The 21,374-nt window shown below is 45.2% G+C and overlaps 1 pseudogene across 1 annotated transcript; it reads left to right on the top strand.

Moving 5' to 3' along the window:
* The first annotated feature begins 538 nt into the window (after positions 1–538).
* LOC144148039 (solute carrier family 22 member 13-like) lies at positions 539–20,257 on the top strand (annotated as a pseudogene). Its single transcript, XR_013317950.1, has 6 exons — positions 539–834; positions 999–1,125; positions 9,656–9,753; positions 12,880–13,091; positions 16,313–16,494; positions 19,373–20,257. The product of XR_013317950.1 is annotated as a solute carrier family 22 member 13-like (transcript).
* Positions 20,258–21,374: the final 1,117 nt, after the last annotated feature.

Here is a 21,374-nt window from a genome sequence, read left to right as displayed (position 1 = left end):
GAATAAAGGTTCGCTATTCATATAGCTGGCATTTCGTCATCGGTAGTGCGTACCGCGAGACTGTGCTTCGTACGCGCCTAATTCGGGTACGCCGTTCGCAAGCCGCTAGTCTCATCGTCTATAAACGATAAGGCATAAAACAAACAAATAAAACATTACGCACAAGTGTTTATCAGGACGCGAGGAGCACTTGCGCCAAAGCCCTCGCAACCGTCACGTTAGGCCCCAAATGTGCCACCGGGAAGAAAGGAGTGCTACGAAGGCGTCGCTATGCGGTGCTTGAGTGACCATTGCAGCACCGCAGCAGAAAGCGAGAAAATCGGCGAGCCTGCGAGTAAAACAGGACGCGCATGCGCGCCGCGCCGGTCTCGACAACAGGCACCGGGCCTCCAGAGCGCGCGTCGGTGGCTTTTGCTACGCGCTCGCGTGGTCTGCAAAATTAAGTCCCCGACTGTACTCGCCAAAGTTCCATTAGGCACAAAAAGCAGACGGCAGCTTTACACTTCCCGCCCCCGATACGGGACTTGCGCAGGTATCGCTAACCATGCTGTTCGAGGAGGCCCTGCAGACTGAGGGAGACTTCGGCGTGTTCCAGTGGCTCCTCATCATCTACCTGGTGGTGTTTGTGGCCCCGATGCGAGTAATCCCGCTCTTCACGCACATCTTCACGCTGCTCGAGCCGCCCCACTGGTGCCGGCAGCCCGAACTTCAACAGTTCTTCAATCTGACGCGTGAGCAGGCACGCGACATAGGGATTCCCCGAGAGCCCAATGGCGCATGGAGCTAATGCTACATGTAGGAATTCAACTGGACAGCACTGCCTCCTTTCAACTGGTCACAAGGACTTCACGAGGCTGGCTGCAACCTTAGCCTTCTCACCGGTGATGTGGAATTGCCGCATGCACGTAGATTTCGCGCAATCAATCCTGCCACAATATATTTGTGCTGCTAAAACTATACGGCTTTAGTTATTTTTGATTTACCGGTTTTCTTGACAGCTTCATACCCGAGTCTACAAAGTGGCTTCTGGGGAAAGGAAGGACTGAGAGGGCGAAACAAATTTTGTTATGTATCGCCCGAGTCAACCGAAAGCAAGTGGAGAGCCCGGCCCTGGATTCTATTGAGGTGGGTGAAGATGTTTATTGGATTTTTATAAAGAAGCTATAACTTAAACGGTGGTTGCTTCCTCTGTCATAGGAATCGGTAAAACACGAAAGTCAAATGTGCAGCGAAATCTGCAGAGAAAGGAGCATGATTTGCGGGTTGGTGGCTGTCTTGTTAGTGTGCTTGGTGAGCGACGTCCCGCTGGCGGGTCGTTTCGACAAAGCTGCGACCACTTCGGTCCTGCTCCATAGCGTTTACTGTAGACGGTTGCGTTGCGAAGAGCTCACCTTGTGGAACGTGAGAGGCAGAGCTCGTAGCTTGGACCGCAAACGCGTCAAGGCGTTCTGCTCCCCTCTGGCGTTTCCCTTCGCACGAAATCAGTCACGACGCAGCTGACGCAGCTTAGCTGCCCGATCGAGGCGCCAACTGTCGGCGGTCGTTAGCGTCATGATGCACTACTTCGCTTCAAGTCTTCTAGACGGCAGCACCATCCCTGTCAATGAAACTTTTTCTGCCGTTTCTCCTTGGTTCGTTGTTCTGGCGTCATTTCCATGACGTATATGACCTCAGTGAACTCTTCGTGCATTCTGGCATAAAACACTTTTGTGTTAAAAAGGAAACCGGTTGGTGTTGAACGCTTAGCGGTTAGGAATAACAGCGATAGTGTAGAGTCGGCAACCTTCGGCACGTGGTTGCCGACTACACCCTCTGGGGCTATTTTTATGCTGCCCCGGCACGACCGCAGAACCGGCCGCCTCCTTCCCCCTCAATCAGTCCCTTACTATCTCAAGAAGGGTTTGTAGACGCGCTAGCTGGTTCATTTCATGAATATAACAGCACTAATAAAGGACAGAAGGAAGCCCTACAAACACGGGCCGACGTTACTCTCTAATTTGTGCCGTCTTAGCCATGTTAAATTTCTCCTATCTGATTGCCGACATGGCAGTTTTGACCTCACATGGGATTTGACAGGAACAAAGACGGACTGCTTCCGGTTAGCATTCTCCAACATCTGCACACTTAGCCGGATAACGTCTTCACTTTCTTTTGTGGCAGGAATAAGGTTTGCTTATCATGAAATCCTTAAGCAATCCAGCCGGAAAGTATATATTGAACCTCGGAAGCGATATTCTCGTTCTGTACATTATTGACAATTCGCCGATTTTTCTCTTTTCACCTGGGAAGTGCCCCCCCCCCCCCGTTGGTCTCCTGGCGCCCGCGGCATCGGCTTCATGCAACCAGGCCCTCCTCTTGAAAATGTTGTTGACCCCTAGTCTAGAAGATTACGCTGCCTGCAAATGAGTCAGTCATTTAAAACAATACCACAACCCTTATGGAAACATTAATACAGTAGGAAGGTTAATTTATGACAAGCTATTATTTCAAGCTGTCCTTGGTTCCCGTTTTTGTCGCGTGGCCCCAGCTACACATTTGGTAAAGTATACACCGTATGATGTGTTGAAATGTTTCTGGCTCCTTGAACCACATGGGGAAGCACTACGGACAAACGCCATTCACAGGAAATATTTCGGAGACCACGGACAAACCCTCCCCCAACGCCAGATTTTAAGCGATACAGTGCGGTGCTTTCATGTCAAAGCGATTGAAGTTATTCTATCTCTGTTGCATCGCAGACAATCGTCGCTAGCGACGTCACCTTTCAGGCGTACTTTACTTGTTTAGGCACCTTTCCATCTCCGTGACGACTGCTGAAAAAGCCTTGGCCCACGCTTTCTGGTGCCACAATGACATTTCCAGGTGGATGCTGGTCGCAAGCATGCCTGGAACGCCGGCTTCCATATGACTATAATGAAAGAAGATTCAGCGACATTATAACAAAGCGAAGCTGTCTATGGCTCACTGGTGGCGTCAGGAGCGCGGGAAAATTCACTACAGGAACGCAGACTTTACACGAGCGCCTTAGGAAAATGATCGGAATTGCACCTGCAGGTCCCTCGTGTTATCAGGCCGATGTCTATCCACCTGCGCCATGCCGACATGATCGAAGCAGCTTCGATTTTAAGGCGAAGCTTTCTGCGCCTCGCTGGTGGCGACCATTCATACCAAGACGGACTGCTGGAAAGCCAACTTTGTCTTTATCGTCATCTTCATTAGAACACGTGGAAAAGTTGGCTTTGGTGCAAGGCGTCCTTGCGTAAGGCGCAGGAGCACATAGGCGTGCATCGCAGCCATCACCGGCTGCCACCATCAGAAGACGACAACAAACGAATCCATCGTGAGATTCGACTTTTATTTGACACGGTTTGCGGCAAAAAGGCCCAGCTTTTTATCTACGCCACCGTTAAATGACGGGGCTCCGATTTTTTTTTATAAATTCCAAAATTGAAAGCCATCACCTACGTATTTATGAAGAATTATGAATTAGAAGTTTCCCGCAGACTTTAGGTTTAGGCCCGTTGTTCAGACTGAAAGAGTGACATTGAATGCCGTCCCGTTTCGCCGAGCGGGAGAACGCGAGCGGGCGTAATTGGTTGCTCCAAGAGCTGTGGAGTAAGGAGAATAAAAACCCTCCCGCCAGCCCATTTCGGAAACTTGGAACGTTCTGTCTAACTGAACTTAGATGAACGTTGAGGCAACATGCCCCATTCATACGAGGAGATCGTGCAGCGGGAATGCTCAGATGCTCCCACGTCAAGTTATGCATCAGGCATGGCATTGGATCCAACAAAGTAATTGCAAACGCCGTTCTGAATGCACTGCACTTTAGGAAGTACAGCTTTGCTATTAAAGTTGATCGGAGACTTTTAATATTCAGTTACGTTGGGCAAGAAAATACTGGCTTGAAGTTGCAATGGCAGCGTCATGCTTGTGTTACCACACAAGCAATTTAACTTGTTAGGTATAAAGAAGGAGCATGGTACACTGCACTAAAGAAACATTGGCTAGATCGAACATTCGTATCTGTGTAAATACGACTTTGTCAGACGTAAAGGCTGGTCCAACAGAAACAAAGCGTTTATGAGAATGCCGTCTTCTTCATCACCCTGAGATGCATGTCGGCACCATTGACTTATGCTTATGGTATTGTTAAGAGGAGGCTTGATGAAGTGCCGAAGTTACGGCGTTTCAGCACCCATCACTGGCGCCTTATAGCTCCCTACCTTTTTAATAATGATCACATAAAATCAAGGGAAACCGACCTTAGAAAAAAATGGCCATCAATGTGCTGAAAAATTTGTAGCTGAAGCCACGTTGACAAAGCAGAATTTTCAATAGCGATCCTGCACTTCATGTTACGAAGTGACATGAAGTGCAGCGAGTTTTTATTTCAGACACACGAAAAAACAACAAGAATGACGAGGGAGATGTTAGGAAAGTAAAAGTCATAATAAACACACATAACAGACATCACAGAAGCGGTTGTCTTTGGGAAAGGCCGAAAAGGCAAACAAATTACCTGCAAAGCGACATCCTCCGCCCCCCGCCCTCACCGCCCCCCCCCCCGCCTGTCTGTTTTTAACACACAACTCAGCCGCAACATGACAAAGTACAAGCTTTTCGTGCGTAGAAGGCTCGAACAGAAAACATATGAAATCCATGTGATACAAACTCGAGGCAACACATGCGCAGATGGATATTGTATTACTTAACAATTGGCACTGCAGACATACAATAGAACACAAAGTAGATACACATAGACATATTAAACCTTAATATTGGGGCATATCAACGTCATAAAGAACTTGTTCACTGTAGCTCCAACAAATAAACGTTAATTTATTTCCGAAAGATTGTAGAAAAACAGAAGACGGCATCAATGTAAGAATAGCAGGGTTTTTGTTCGAAAAGTCAGGAGTTATATAGGTTGTCTTTCGCGGCCCCTAGTTTGTGCGGATTTGTTCTTTGTTGCAGCTCGCGTTATGTCGATTGTATTCGTGGCTCTTTGATGCGTATTGTTCCGTGAAGGCATCAAAATTATTTTTTAACTCTTGATAAAAGAAGAATGCCATTTCTTGTTTATGATGTTTTGAATGGTCAGTACGATATGCTTGTGGAAAACGAGGCAGCGTGGATTTTAGTGAAGCATTTTCTTCACAGCGTATTACTTTCTTTTAAAGTACAAGTAGCAGTGGCGTAGCCAGAATTAATTTTCAGTGAGCGTTATACCTCACGGGTAAAAACGTTTGCGAAGCTAGTTTGCGCCAACACATTACCTTATTTTGTTTTTCTTATCTTCCTCTCGTTTTTGCATTGAAATTTATCTACGAAGAGCGTAGAAACCATGGGCGGAAAAAAGGCCTAAAGGAAGGGGTGATGCGCTTTTATGAAGTTTGGGGGGCGTTTTGACAACGGAACACCGCCCCTCCTCCCCCCACAAACCGGGCTACGCCACTGACTAGGATATTATCTAAATTTACTTCGCGAGTTGTTTCCCTCACAAGCGAATAATAAGTGACGCAAAAGTGTATTAATCCGTAATACAGCTCTTTTTTTTTTAAACTACGCTGGCAGAAGTCGTTTTAGTTTATAGATGACGTCAATAGAACGTTATACATCGATTCAAATTCTATTTTTATGAGGTGACCAATTTAAATTTTCGCGGAACGTGGTCGAGACATATGTTTGAAAAGACTTGTTCGATGGTCGTACCGCGTAATGGGAAAGAAATTTGTTGGCTTAAATTTTTATTCTTGGGGCGAAAAACGACAAACTTAGTTTTATTTGTGTTCAATGAAAGCTGGTTGCTTCTAGCCATTTTGGTAATTCTTCAAGCAAGACATTTTTTTATTGTTTGGAGTGGAGCAAGATCGCTTCCAAAGGAGGATATGGTCCTGTCATCGGCGTAGCAGACTACGTTTAGCGTGGAGGAAATATGTACTTTATCGTTTATGTATAGCAAGAATAATAGCAGACGGATTATAGATCCACGTGGTACTCCAAAATTGAATTTCCCTGGTTTAGATATTGCGTGGTTGATTTCTGTGCATTGAAAACGGTTGCATAGGTAGCATTATACTAGCAAACACACCTAATCCCATTCTTATATCATTTTGGTAGTAAAATGTAATGCTTTTTGGAGAAAAAGCTATCGTAATACCATTAAGACCCTTTTTGTGAATATGTTTTGTCAGTGTGGTCAAGTATTTTATATTTCAAGTTGAACAGAGCTAACTCAGTTGATTTTTCCTTGCAGAAACCATACTGTTGCTTTGATATGAGGCTATCTGTCTTACAAAAATTCTAAGTTGTAATATTATTTGTCCATCGTATAACTTTTGAAATTACTATAAGTACTGAGATGTGCGTATAATTATTCATATCATTGCAATGTCATTGTTATATGAAGAAAACCCTGAAATTTTTAAGTTTTTCGGGAACACATCTGTACTCATTCAGAGTTCGCAAATGAGTGATAGCAGTTGGCAAACTAATTAAGCTAATGCCTTTATAGGCTCTACTTTTATTTCATCTACCCCGAAGCTTCACTGTTTTTAATCTGTTTTATTATATTGAATACCTCGGATTTTGAAACTAGAGATAGGTATATAGAATTCTTTTTACTCATTTTGTTGTATGATTCAGGATCAGTAGCTGCATTCGTTTTGGAAGGTGACCTGATACCAAGAAGTGCTCAGAGAATTGACCTGCAAGAACAATTCCTTTGAATATTAGGCCATGCATCTCTACCTCTAAGATTCCTATGTTTTGGTTTTTCGTCTTGAAGGTACTCAGATTAGACTAGATTTTTGGGGGGGAGGGAGGGGATGCATAATTTCGCTAGCAAATCTCCTTTCATGGTATGAACAATGCGGTTTTTTAATTATAGTAGTTTAGTTTACATTTCACTGTATAATTCTATTAGCTGATTCAGGATTATTGTTTTCACAAATAACGCAAACAGCACGTCGCGTTCCCAGACCTTTCTCAGAAATGTGTCCTCAAATCATGCCCTCCTAGCGTTTTTACATTTCTTGGTTTGTAAAAGAGGAAATGCCACATGGTAGAGCTGTTTAACTTAGTAATAAAGAAGTCGTAGCAATCCGTGGCGTTGTCCATATTGAGGACATCAAGTCAATCTACGTTTCCAGTAATTCTTTTGAAACACAGCAATTTTGTCGTCATTTATTGATCTGCGCACAACGCGTGTCGCAACTCAGTTCCGTTTAGATGGTTAAGAACGATGTTCAAAAAATAAAAATCGCAATAGGCCACTAAGGCCTGAAATTAGCACACCACCTTCTGAATTTTTAGTTTGGCAATTCATGAAGCACAGATCCAGCTGGGTCATAGACGTGCGGGTAATGTGTGTTGTGGCGTTGATGACGTTTTCATAGCCACAGGGAAGAAATATCAAGCAGTTTTTGGTTGCAGGGTTGCAAGGACAGCGAGGATGTCTTTAGGTCACCAGCAACGACGACTGGTTTGTCGCTGAGCTGGTTACAGTAGACTAGCAAATCTTCAAGAAATTTCAAAAAGGTTGCTTTGATACCTGAGGGACGCCTGTAGATAACTGCGACCCCTGAGATCGGCACACTTATTAACCGTGACTTGTACGGGTAGGTTAGAACTGAATATTCTGGAACTACGCGAAACCGTATATAGTTTCGCATGTAAGCTGCCACGCCCCCTCTTTTGGCTACTTCGGAACGACGTCGCAAACCTTCGGAAGCCAGGTCTCGTAGAAGACCAGTATTCAAATTCATGGACAACTTTGCTACGGAACACTTCGACTAAATTTTGTTTGTGTTTTAGTCTTTGCGCATTGAAGTGAAGGAAGGAAGTCTGCTGCTTATCCCGTAATGCTTTTCTGCTATTTATGCAGCGCGTCATGGAGCCTCAGTCGTAGTTCGTGTACGGAGTGCTGTCACCTATTATTGCGGAAGTGTATAGTTGGGCAGGCATCGAACTCTGTTCTCTTCATGTTATAATTTTATCCGGTGTAGGTAGTTGACTGTGTTTATTCGTATCTCTTGCCGGGAGGCCTCTGGGAATAATGTCTTCCATTGCTGTGTCAAACGATCAGGTATTCTTCTTCCTTTGCTTTAGTCCTCATTTTCCAAGTTGAGGCCTTATTCCAGGGTGTTAGCTTTTCATTAAAGAATATCTTACTGTTTGCCTGTTTCAGTTTCCGTTTCTTTTCAAGCCAAGCTTCTTTTGTTACGTGGGATGAGAAACATACAGCAACCGGGACGGCATTAACAGTTCTGCTTTCCTTTTGTTACGACGAAAGCCGATATACGGCTTAAATATGCTTTTAGGAAAGCGGTGAAAGGTCGAGTTCTGCGGCCAAAACATACTTCTTGTGGAGCCAGTTTTCGTTGGCGTGCTGGGGCAACCCATGCTCTTCCGAGTTCATCCCTCGGCTAGAGTACTCCAAATCATTGACTTGTTCTCTTAGCTGTTCGAGCTCCTGTTCTTTAACTATGGCATCGAGTCCTACCACGCGCATTCTTAAGCCGAATATATCCACATGCTTTAGTTTCATTTGAGAAACACCTTCGTCCGACTTTTTTTTTTACATTTCCTGCATCGAGTTTTCAGTGGCATGAGCTGTCTACTTGAAAATTTCTAACGCATCAACATTAGATTTTATTCCAAGGAGATTAAAACAATTGCGCTGGATTTCAAAATATCATTTGCGATGGTTATTTTCGGTTCATTGCCTGATTTCCTAGCCACCAAGCTCAGTAGAGTTTGTGTACAGGCTTCACACTTCCAGGATTTTTAGCAGCGTCAGATTTTATTTTGCACGCCTTGTCCTTTACCGCGGAGCAGTGTGATTCACAATCAGTTCCTATTAAGTATGCACCACTGGCCAGCTCTTGCTCCCAAGAACGACAGTAATTTACGGCGCAAAAATCACAAAATGTGCTCTGCAGCAGTTTTATCCGTTTTAGCTCGAAACCATTCGTTCGTAGTTGAAGGACCGACCTGCAACGACAAAAGAGTTCGGCTCAGTCGTGTTGAATGGAACGAAGCGGTGCCACCGCTGCTGTGTCTTTATCAGGCCGTCGACGATAGGGCTGGCTTATGTAAAGGGCCTGGCTGTGACGTAGGCGGCCACCTAGCCTAGGCTGTCGATCCTTTCTCTCAGCTACATTTCAGTGTGATGTAAAGTTATGAAACAGAAAAAGGGCGATGCCAACTCGTCTGCAACAGAAAAAATGCGCTGCTCAGTCGTCGTGGATCGAACAAAGTGGTTCTGGTGCTGCGGGGTGTCTGTACGAGGCTGTTAACCTCGATTGCTGGTGTGGCAAAGGTATGAACACGTTGAATAAGAGTTGTGGCCAATTCACACACACTTTGACCCATTTCAAAAAGGATATTTTTGAAACAACCCGAACTGCGGAAGACACGAGAGAAAACCTAAATTAGCGTACCACATGCGTTAATAATTGTCCTCTGCAGGTACCTTGCTTTTGTAATGTAGTGCGCAAGTGATAAGATGAAACGCTCGCAACGCCGGTGTTCTTGGTTATAGTAACAACAGAAAATTACAACACGGAAAAAAGCTTCAATAAAAGTATGTGCAAAGAAAACAAAATTGAAGAATAAAAATGCTCATAACTTATGCGAATTTTATACGCAGCTACCTAACAAGGGCAATTCATCGAAGCGGTCGTCAACCTGGGATGTTTTTCGATTCCCCAGTCTCCGGAGGAGCTTTCTGATCACCCTCTTCCTCTGGTAAGAGGAGCCGTTTGGTAATAATTCATCGGGTTCCTGTAAAAAAAGTAAATCACGTTGTGCCTTGTAATAAAGCGAATAAACCTGCATTGTACCGATGTCTTTTTTTTTGTAAATATTTGGTTTTATCTGGCCTAAACGTTAGCAAATATACAGGAACGAGAGCTATAAGGCTGTACTTGTAACAGCTGAAAACAACCACATGTGCACCCGGGGCAGTTTGCGATGCTTTAGAAGGACAAGATGTGAAGCCTAATTCAAATGCGTCAATAAAAAAGCTGCTATTGATAAGTCGTAACTTGAAGCGGCATGTTTATTTCCACACAAACATGCGTCTAGAGACGTGCAATTGTAATAGAAACAGAAATTTTGTAAACGGATTCTATCATCTATGAGACGCCTCCTAAACTTTTAGGGCTTTTTTACTAGTCAGAAATTGTCCACATCTAAATCTGACTCAATTTCTGCCAACGTGGGCCAGGTTCTCAGGCTGTCGTCGTGGTACATAACTGAACCCGCTTTCGCACTCCGCTTTAAAACTGATGGAACGTAGCCGGCCATCGCTGGTGCCATAAAGCTACGTTTGTGTTGGGTGCTGGAAAACGAATTTATAGAGTAATACACGTACGAACACGTGGCGCTCGCGCCTATGCGAGCCCCGGGAAATTGTCGGACCTGCAAGGGAATTGTTAAAGAACTCGATCCAGGGCCATGGCTCTGCTCAGAACCTTATTAATCGCTGTCTTTCCTCTAGCTGATAAGGGCAATTGCCCTGTTGACTCACCATCTTCGTTCTTTCCGGTGACATCCTCCCGCCCGCAACAATGTTCTTGACCCCGACTACTCAAAACGGAAAGCGCTTGCGGTGGAACCAGTTTCTCAAAAATGAAATAACAATTTTTTCCGTGGTTTGGTTGAATTTTGCTGCACGGTTCACTCACACACCGTTAGCCCTTTCCTTCTCCGATGATGCTTCGAGAACCAATGTTCCCTCCTAATTGTTGTTTTGTTAGGGCAGCCCACAAAGGTTTACAAAAATGTGTTCAAACTGAAGTGTGACTCCATAGACCATTCCTGGTCGACTTGCTTCACTACATCTGTGTGAGATGGCTTTTGCACGGCTCTGTCTTTTTCGTGGCAGAGCTCGACTAGGAACTATTAAATTTCAATTTATTTTGGGCAGAGTGACTGGGCCCATTGTGTGGTAAAATATTAATTTCCGGCTCTCGTCGTTAGCCTTACCGTTCCATTTGTCTTAATTAAGTGCCGCATATTGCGATTCTTGCGCTGTGCTAGTCGGTGTTTTGGTGTCACTATTTTAGATCAGAGGCTTGATTTTGATTGATTGTGGGGTTTAACGCGCCGACGCAACGCAGGCGATGAGGCGCGCCGTACTGGAGGGCTCCGGATTAATTTTGACCGCCTGGGGATCTTTAACGTGCGCCGAAATCTCGTACACACGGGCGTTTTTGATTTTCGCCTCCATCAGAAAAGCGGCCGCCGCGGCCGGGAAATGAACCCGCGACCTCGTGCTCAGCAGAAGATCAGAGGCGTTCCCGCTTAGGAAGTTCAAATGAGAGTACATGCTCTACACTTCGTGGTTAGGTGCAAGAACACCGATTCGACGGCTCCACGCATGGGGAAGGGTTATAGTTGCCTCCTGACAATGGGGTGCTTTCTTCTGGTGTCTTCTTTATTACAAATGGTTTGCCTTAGTAACCAGATGCCTTATACCCGACAGATGGAAAGCTAGCCCAGGCAGCTCTACGTTGTTTTTACGGGTGCGATGAGGAGCGGTTGCAGAGAGTCTGCGTCAAAGATTTTGCTTGGAGACTTCCTGACTGCTCATCTCTGTACAGCTCAACTTCACTTCTGACCCCTTTTCGCTAAGCATCCACTCCGCGGGGAAAAGTACGTATAACTACTTGCCAGACTCGGCACAATCTCTTTCATGACCTTCGAAGTCTCGGGTATGTCGTACCTGTCGGTCAAGCCTAATTATGTCGCCCCTTATTCTGGTTGCAGGGCTCATGACGGGTTTTAAGCGTACTTGCCGTATTGTCGAAGTGAATGATCCCCCATGCGATTTGTTGTTTTGGCGAGTATAGATACCTCTGCCTGAGGAGTGTCTCTGGGCAATTTTAGTTGGTGCACGACATCACTGTGCTAGGTAGAGTAAAATATTTAGGGTGAGGGCGTTCTTGCCGCGGCGCTGCTGCTGGATACCTCCTGGCTCGAGCTGGTCGATGCGATGCGTCGTACAGCCAGCATGGCGGGCGCCATTCAAGGGCAAGGTCTCAACGAACACGGTTTCAATTATTCCCAGGCCTGGCGTTTCCTAAAGTCGCTTTCCGCCGTCATGTGGATTCCACTGACCCGTTCCTCCCAAGCTTCAGCCCCAAAATATCGAGGAACATAACCTGGGGCCGTGGCTTCGCTGAGAACCTTCGCTGAGAAAAGATCCGAACTCGGGCAATTAGAAGCCTCGACTCGTCATGATGTCTCTTGCGGATAACGACAAAAAATGTCATGATTAGGTGGAAATCCACATCATTACGTAGAGAGAGAAGAGCGATTATTAAGTGACGTAAGATTACGTTCTAGATTGGCAATTGAACTTGAAAATTTTCGAATGAAAATTTATACAGTGTTAATCGCTAATCAAGCAACCTGTTCCACAACCATATTTCGCTTGCTGTAACCTTGTCTAATTTCTGCGCCACTTTTTATATATTTTTGTATTTTGTTTTCTGCATAATCTGAACGAGAATATTTCCGCGCATTACATCTGTGTATTGCAGCAGGCGAAAATAGTACACTCGTTTCAGTATTTAGATTCAATATTCTTGCTGATCACAGATTCCGCAGTTCGATCGCTTGCTGTGATACTGTACTTTCTCGCGTAAAGCTTCTTTCTGGAGTATCAAGAGCGTATTATAGTTTGAACCAAGTCGTAGAACCCCAAACAAATATACAAACGAGAATTTGCAATGTGTAAGTGCATAATATATAGCCAAATTTAACAACAAAAGTACTACAGTTGCAAATATGTTCTGTAATTGTTTCAGGTACGCATTTGTGGCAATAAACGTCTGCTTTCATGCCACTTCGCTTTGCTGTCCTCAGGTTAATGTCGGGCCTGACGTACTCAGCGGGACAGCTGTACGCGGCCACGGCAACCGACGACCCATTCGTGATGACGTCGACGACGAACGCTGTGGACATCCTTGCCACGGGTCTCGCGCTTCCCCTGGCGGAAAATTGGGGGCGCCTGCCAAGCATAGTCTGCGCTTACGCACTCGCCGCTCTCTGCTATCTCGGTGTTGCGGGATTCATTGGTAAAGCTGGCTCTGCTAAATTAATACTACTCTTACCCAGCTTACTGAGTGAAGCTGTAAATTTATACATATACCTTCAAACATATTTGCCTGCAGCGTTTATTATGCCGCAATATGAGTTTATCAATACTCAATGGGAATATATGAGGAATTACATTTATGCTGCATTTTGCATAACTGCTGTCTTGTCTTGTAAATTTTACATCGTTACAAGGTAGGAATAGCGTTTGATACGGAAAGGATGCCGGCTATCGTCCGCTACCGCATCATGAATGAACCAAGAGCAACGTTGTACCGCTCCCAGATAAATCGAGTGACAATCTGACAATATCGCAACAAGACCATCGCGGATATGGTGTCACGTACGTGAATGTTGACACAAACAGTGCGGTGGAATCATCACTGATCTCGCGGGTGCGTATGCAATGCCCACAAAACTACTCCAACGACTAACGTAGGCGTTCCTACGGAAGAATGCGCACTACGACACTTGATGTCAGGCTAAGGCACGTTGATTGTGACAGCGTCATCCGCGGTGTCCAAGGGTACTTGGAATATTAAGAGAACGTCCGCCAGAAAGGTTGCGTCCGCACCATGTACCGGCGCCGAGTAGACGCCGCGCACTACAAACTTCAGCGACGGGACGCCAAACATCATCTCAGAGGCAGAGGACGGTTTTGGATTCACATTTTATGATTCGCCCTCAGCGAGACTTTTCTATTATTTTTACGACCGTATACAGTCCAATGCAATATTGGGTTACGTCTGTTGGCTTCAATACCGGCTGCTGGCTTCAATAGGTCTCTATGATGCACCCTAATCGAGGTAGTACTAAGCCGTTCTCCCAAAATCATACTGCACTTGGCATTTCAGTTGATTCTGTTTTCTCAAACATCGAACTTTTCAATCCAGACGATGCATCCACAGAGAGGGGATGTTGCGAAGACCGTCCGCCTACAGATTCACAACCTATTCGCCGCTGAAAGCTGAGCGTTGGGTTGTTCTAGTCGCTGTCAGGCCAGGCCCGACTATCGTGCATGACGCGAAGAAATGTAACCGTGCTGCACGCAAGGCGGCAATTAGGGCTTCATCGACATGGTTCTGAGCATGATTAGCTGTTAGAAGGACGGACTGCATTTTAATGACATGCACGCAGGTCAAACTCACTAGAGGGCACTATACCTCGCTCGGATCGTTATTCTGTTTGACTGCTGCTTGATGTTCTCCCGCTCGGTAGCTCAGTGGCGAAGGCGTTGCGCTGCTGAGCCCAAAACGGCGATTTCGATTCCCGGCCATTTGGGCAGCATTGCTGATGGATGCGAGCAGCCAGAACTCCCGTGCGTCTAGATATCGGCGCACGTTAAAGGTTTCCAGGAGGCCTAAATTAATCCAGAGCCATCCACAACGGTGGCCCTCATTTCCCAAACGCAACTTCGGCTAGTCAAACACCAAAAATCAATCCAACGTTGACATTTATTGTTACGTTAGTTTTTTGCGAGCGCAAAGTTTCTCCAACAAACTCTTTTAGTACAAGAAGCTTACGTAATAACTGATTCCATAATAACAGAAGTGTCTATATAAGCTTAGTTTTGTAACATACTATAGAATAACATAACCACACAGGTTTAATGAACGTTCCGCGCCGGATAAAAGCTGCTCATAAACATCCTGAAGAAGCATTTTCTTCGAAGGTATTTCAGCGGAACATATTACCTCTTCAAACGCTATATTGTTACACTTCCCATTCAGAACAGTGTGCACCATAATCAGTGCAGCAGAGTGCCCAAGGCAGTGCTGCTCGTTGAGACTTACAAATGTGGATTCAGGGCATACTCCACGAATCTTTTTAATGGTTACGTTTCGAACACCATGACGACTCAAAGAATAATACGTGAGCCTACATAATACATGCCACCTATGGATAGACACAAGCAAGCGAGGAGAAATAGGCAGAAATGTCAACAACGCTCATTTAGTGCCAACATTAAGCAATATACAGCAATTTGCGAAGAGAAAGCCACAGACAGAACAAAATAATTATACGCTAACTGAGGCAAAACAAATGCCGATTGAAGCAGAGTGAACTAATTGTGCGGAAAGGTGTGTGTGCGGAACAAACTAGCACCACCTTTATTAAACGCACTCTCCCTGACAAATTCCCCAAAGTGCGTATGAGCCATATCCACCGGAAACACCATATCAACCTTATCCACCATTTGAGCCTCGCCATGAGCCGTATTCCCCGGTTTTGCCATAAATGGTACTGAAGCAATCAGTTAACAACAATAGCCATGCTTGGCTCACTGGAAGCGCGCCTTGTAGCTTCTGTAGCAATGACGAATACAAGCCACGAAGAAATTGATGATGTAGAAGGTTAAAAGCCTGCGCGGTATAGTAAATACAGCCAAAACAACATCTAGCCAGAAACAAGGCTACAGAGACATAGACAAATGAATGCCTGCTTCAGAGCCCGCTGTCAGTGTACCGACTGCGCTGCTCCTCGACGATTGTGTAGCTTTTAGACCGTATTTGTTTGGCTCGTTGGGTTTTTGTATGGTTGTCTGCGATTCCTTTTTATTCACATGAAGTCGGGGATATTGGTACTGACTTGAAGTGTCAATTTTCTCCTTTGCAGTAGTCTGAATTCAATATTTCCGCCTTTGCGAGACACGGAGAAACAATATCACTTTAGTATCATGCGCCGTTTGGCCGCTGAAAGACATTTTACTCCAACGTAGACTGTTTAAATCCCACCTCAGCCATTTGGGTCTGCACATTTCACCACGCAAATCCGGTTAGCATATATCAGAGATCTAACAGGTTAAAGATATTACCGGTTGCTACCATTTCTTCACAATGGAGCATTCTGCCACATTTTCGGCCAAGTCGGTAGTAAATATCAACCACTCGCTCTGCAATTATTCAAAAATTAACTTCAAATACGCTGGAAGCTTTCCTTTCCAAAAGGCCCGTAGTGAGAGATGCATGTGCTTAAAGCGCAGTTCTGAAGCCATAGAAGCTTGACTGTTTTATTTTTACGAACTTAAATATACTCCGGCATAAGTGTAGGATGTGTTTTTTTCTAATATTGGTGTTAATAGCCGGAGACATCCAAGGTTCTTCATTGATGTAGTTTCACTGAAGCACTTTAGTTGAGCCTTGCGAAAGACGCCGGTTGCACGTGGCCTGCTATATCAACGTATCTCCACTTTTTCTTTCAGGCAAATCAGTGGCCATCTTCACGATTCTCATGGTTGGCCGCTTTGCACTTACCACTGCGTACAACGTAGGATACCTGTACGCAGCGGAGATATACCCTGCTGAGATCCGTTCACAAGCTATTTCTATGCGTCAAACTTTTGGGTCTCTTGGAAAGTTCCTCAGCTCGCAGGTCGTCCAGCTGGTAAGTGTTCCCTTTTTTAGGGTACAACTATTTCCCCCACCAGCGGATTTCGATAAAGCAGTATTAGACCGACGTTCTACATTTCCCAAGTCACGTTGGCTCACGCGCCCAGTTTCGATGCTAACTCGCAAGGTAAATATCCACGGTTCCGTCCCACAAATGACACACAAAATATCCTGACATTTCTCAATGAAGATTTTTTTTATTCATTCATTGGCACGCAATGCTAAAAGGGATCAGAGAATAGAAACCGCGTAATTGAGTTCAAAGAAATTTCAGGGAAGTTTTAGTAGGAGACCAAGCAGGGACTTTCAGAATGCGAGACTGACACGCACCCTCAATGCCATTACAGTTCGACGAATAAACGTGCGGAAAGGTGGACCCAGTGACTGTTCTGTTGCCTTTTAGATAGAAATGTGTGTTGGAAACATTAACTGTAGCATTTCTGAATAGATTGAGCATGCCAAATAGAGTACGCCAGTTAAGCGACAAATCAAGTATGTTGCCTCCTACTACCTATTGGCTTGGTGAGAACAACGTGTATGAAAAAAAAATAGAAGGACAGTTAGAGGATGCTAAGTATATTCAGATGACGCATACAGCAATCCGATTTTCAGGCTTTAGCAAAGCTACACCATGAATTGTGCTTAGGCATTCACGGAAATCTATTTTTTGTTTCCAAAGCGATTTTCCTTAAACATTTAGCTCATCAGAAGCCCCCGTGCTGATATGACTTCTCCGCTATGGGGTTCTCCACACCGAAATTATATTCTGGCCATGACATTGTCTTTCCTCCGTGATTACAGTGCCGTTAGCCCTCGATGTTGTTCTAGAACACGGAGAAAAAGCAGCGTAGTGTGCATAACTTATTCGTAATTTGCACCACGAAACTTGTCACTCCAATGCTTTTGTCTGCTCTAAGCAATTCGTTTTCGGCACCCTTGGGTACGGGAAACTTTAGGGGCTTGGCATGTCGTCATAGCTGGTTCAAGGTCACGGTTTGCCACCGTGGTGACGCGACGTCACGCATTCAAAGAGACGTTTCGAAGATTACCGCTTCCCCTGGCCGTGACCAAACCTGGATCCCTCGCGTTACGAAGCCGATGTCAAGCCAACGCTGCCACATAGGCACACATTCCTTATATGCAAAGTTGTGGGGGTGATCTTTGCGCTGCTACGTTGGCATAGAGGCTGCTGCTGCGAGGCCTCAAATAAGTACACAATGATTTTAAATACGGAAAACCATGAATTACAAAATTAATTACCCCCCAAACCTGTGAACAAATTCAGTGTGTCTTTAGACGCCATTTCAAGAGTTGCGGCCCCCTCTCTTGACTACAACGCCAGGCTGATAGTGAAACTAGTCAAGAGAGAGGGCTACTGCCCCTTTGGCGAATTATTTCTCCCGAGATGACAGCTTTCAAGCTGAGTGCAACTGCTTCAATGTTTTACCTTTTTTGTGCAGGGTAGAAATCCAACCTGTTAACTTACAATTCCGCCATTTTTACCTGCTCAAAAATTGCACCGTGGAGGTTACGTTTAGTTTTACAGTAGTCACTGCACGTTATTTGCATTCTACTGCATTCAGCTTAGTATGCAATAAATTATTTCAGCACTTCACAAATGTTTTCTGCACTTCATTTCTCTCCCGGTTAAAAAAAAGCAACGGTGCGATGTCCCCCGTCGACCGTGCGACATTATTACCCACAGTGCTCCCCTTAAATATGTCTGTACTTTGCCTGGGTGTAACTGCTGTTAGCATTTTTTTGTGCCCTCTGGCTAAATCACTTTCAAATGTCAAGTTTTTAGTGCTGCTACCTTGTAACGCGCCTATTCTAATTTCTTGTGACAGCCAGTTGTCTTTGCTCTGTCGAAAAAGACCATGGCCTAGAATCAACAAAAAAAAATACCCGGCACTTCTGTCTTCTTTGACATGCAATCTGGCACACAATAAAACTTCCGCGCTGCATACATACTGGCAGTCATATATTTATGCATTGCATCTGTTTTAGCGCTAGCGTGAATACAACAATATTATGTGTAGGGTTGGTTGCATGAGAAACGTTCAATGCTGAATTTTAGATCCACCCGAAAAGAAAAAAAAACTTTAAAAGTTGCATATATTACGCAGTCTTTCGGGACCCCAAAACATTTCCAATGAATCGAACGTCCAATTAAACAACCAGCGCAAGAGCCGTACCCTCATTCGTCCACAACACGCCTACCTTCTAGATTTTATTCAGAATCCCGACCTTCGCCTCCAAGTCAAGTCTACAACATCGGTTGCATGATGGTTGAGAGTAGTCCCTAAGATCTATGCCTGAAGCATCGGTAAAATAAAATGGTCAAACGGCGCTCTGCGCAACATTTAGGTTCACGAGCTCTGAGAAATACCTCAGGAAGCGCGAGCCTTCACTGCGTAAAACTGCCGTCTAGTAACTGTGGCGCTGCCCCAGTGGCGATGGCGCCAACATAAGCAGAGAACAGGTAGCTGTTGTCGCGCTTGAAAATTTGAATTTTATTGCATAGTAACGGTCCCCTCGTTGGTTTGTATGAAGGAATAACTTCTAGTTACCGTAATGGTGGGTTTCAGCTTCAAAATACGGTGCATTTGGTTCCATTGAATTGCATGTAATATTGACGGGACCAGAGTACCACACGTAAGCAACCAAAAATTCCAGTTAAGCGAATTTGAATTATCGAGGCTCCACTGAGTTCTGCATGACAGCTGTCATACAATAAATTCAAGAGCCGCAGACTGGCAGTACATCATTAGCCGAACAGTAACGACACATCAGAGACACGGATATTCCGTTTACTTTTATTCTTCCGCAACTCTTACTGAAGTTTTTCTCTGTGGATGTGTTTCCCTCTACAGTCTTTCTACGGCCGCTTCCTGCCACTGTTTGTGCTGGGAGGCCTGTCCTGTGCATCCGCACTGATCACGTTTCCACTGCCGGAGACAAACAACCAGAGGCTCCCCGAGACACTGGAAGAAGGCGAGGCGATGCGGGACCTGCCGAAGCCTTGGTGTCCCTGTTTGGCTGAAAAGAAGAAAACGGGCAGAGAGCGCCGCGGAACGGACTCTCGAGGGAGGAGCCAATCCACAATATCAGCGGCTACCATAAACAGTGTCAGCCCGCACTAGAGAGTGAAGCGACGATGCTGGTTTTGGCTGTCACAAAATTTCGTATTGTCCCATTTTGTTGTGATTACGGTCGTAATGGCGATGTGAGGGACATCCGAATTCGGACTTATTTGAGAAATATGTTAGCAAAATAATGCACTCCCAACACTTTCGTCCCCCTGTGCCGTTTGAGATAACGTTTTCCTGTATTTTGTAAGCCAGCCGGTGCAGCTCAGACAAAGGTGGGTTTTATTAGTTCTATTTTCTCTAAAATAAAGGGATATATTTCTATTCTCCGTAGATGAATATTTTATACAGCTTTTCGTAGGCTTTTTTCTGTGGGTTAAAGAGTGGTATGTATAATCACTGAATGTACTCGAATGGGTAAATCAAAACACTTCAGCTGGACGCATAACGGGGATAGACTTGAAATATGAGTTTACGGCACCTTCTCACCGGCGCCCAGTCACATTTTCATCGCAATGCACAATAAAATACCCCCCACTGTTAAAAGATGCTTCTCCTAGCATTTTTCGTATACCATTGACACCCCTTGTAAACGGTGCCATTGATCGGTGGCCTATTTTGTCCTGGTCCACTAAAGCCTTTGTCATGTTCTTCAAGGCATGTCCAATGTCGGGGCCAAACGTTGAGATTGTAGATTTGCTAGACATAGTACTTGAACCATAGGTCGGCGTACTCACTCGTGAGTACACTCATTTGTACTCATTTGTACTCAAACTCACGAGTGAGTACGGTGATGAGTGATGACACACCCAGCAAAAAAATGGTGAGTACGATCACGAGTGAGTACAGGGGTAAGTCCACTACTCGTGAGTACAGTACTCATGAGTACACTACTCATGAGTATGAGTACACATGAGTGCAGTATTCATGAGTATGAGTACTCATGAGTTTGAGTACTAATGAGTATGAGTACTCATGAGTACACAGTACTCGTGAGTACACAGTACTCATGAATACACAGTACTCATGAGTACACAGTACTCGTGAGTATACAGTACTCATGAGTACACAGCACTCATGAGTACAATACTCATGAATACTGTGTACTCATGAGTACTGTGTATTCATGAGTATATGCACTCCTGAGTACAGTAGTGCAAACAAGTTTTATCAAGAGCTCGAGTCCGGACGCGCGTGTACGAGTCGCAAACATTTAGCGGTGCCGCTGTGCAGCTTAACTGTCAAGCATGGTAAAATTACACAACGAAAACTGCACCTCCCTCCTTTCCCGGTCCCTGTTTGGCACTGTAAGCGCTTTTCGGCGGTCGCTCGCAAAGGGGTCACGGTGAAGAGGGAAAAACGAGGGGGTCAGGGCCCGGCGGGAAACGCGGCCGCAGTTGCTCTTCTCTGATGGGACTTGTTGACTGCCGCAGTTATTTTTGTTGACGCGGCCTGTGAACGCGTGGCGGCTTCATTGCGCTTGCTCCCTTACAATTGCTTTAGGGGAGAGGCGGTGGAGGCTGCTAACAACGCACGAACTAGGCGTACTGAAGTCCCTCTTTTTCGGTCTTCAGAAGTTTCAGCAGACGCATGTCACGCTGTGTAGTCGTTTCGTAAGCCGAACCGCTCATTTCAACAGTCGCAGTTAATTTACGTAACTCGCGTCAAACCGACTGCGTGGTTTGTAACGTTAGCTGTGCGTATTAAAGCGATCGTTTGGCTGATGTACCGTATTTACCCGATTCTAACGCGCCCCCTATTCTGACGCGCACCCATTTTTCTGGCA

This window comes from Haemaphysalis longicornis, unplaced genomic scaffold, assembly GCF_048455015.1.
Source record: "Haemaphysalis longicornis isolate Haplotype H1 unplaced genomic scaffold, Haemaphysalis longicornis Haplotype H1 scaffold_74, whole genome shotgun sequence".
Classification (NCBI taxonomy): Eukaryota; Metazoa; Arthropoda; class Arachnida; order Ixodida; family Ixodidae; genus Haemaphysalis; species Haemaphysalis longicornis.
This window is presented reverse-complemented; position numbering and strand designations above follow the sequence as displayed.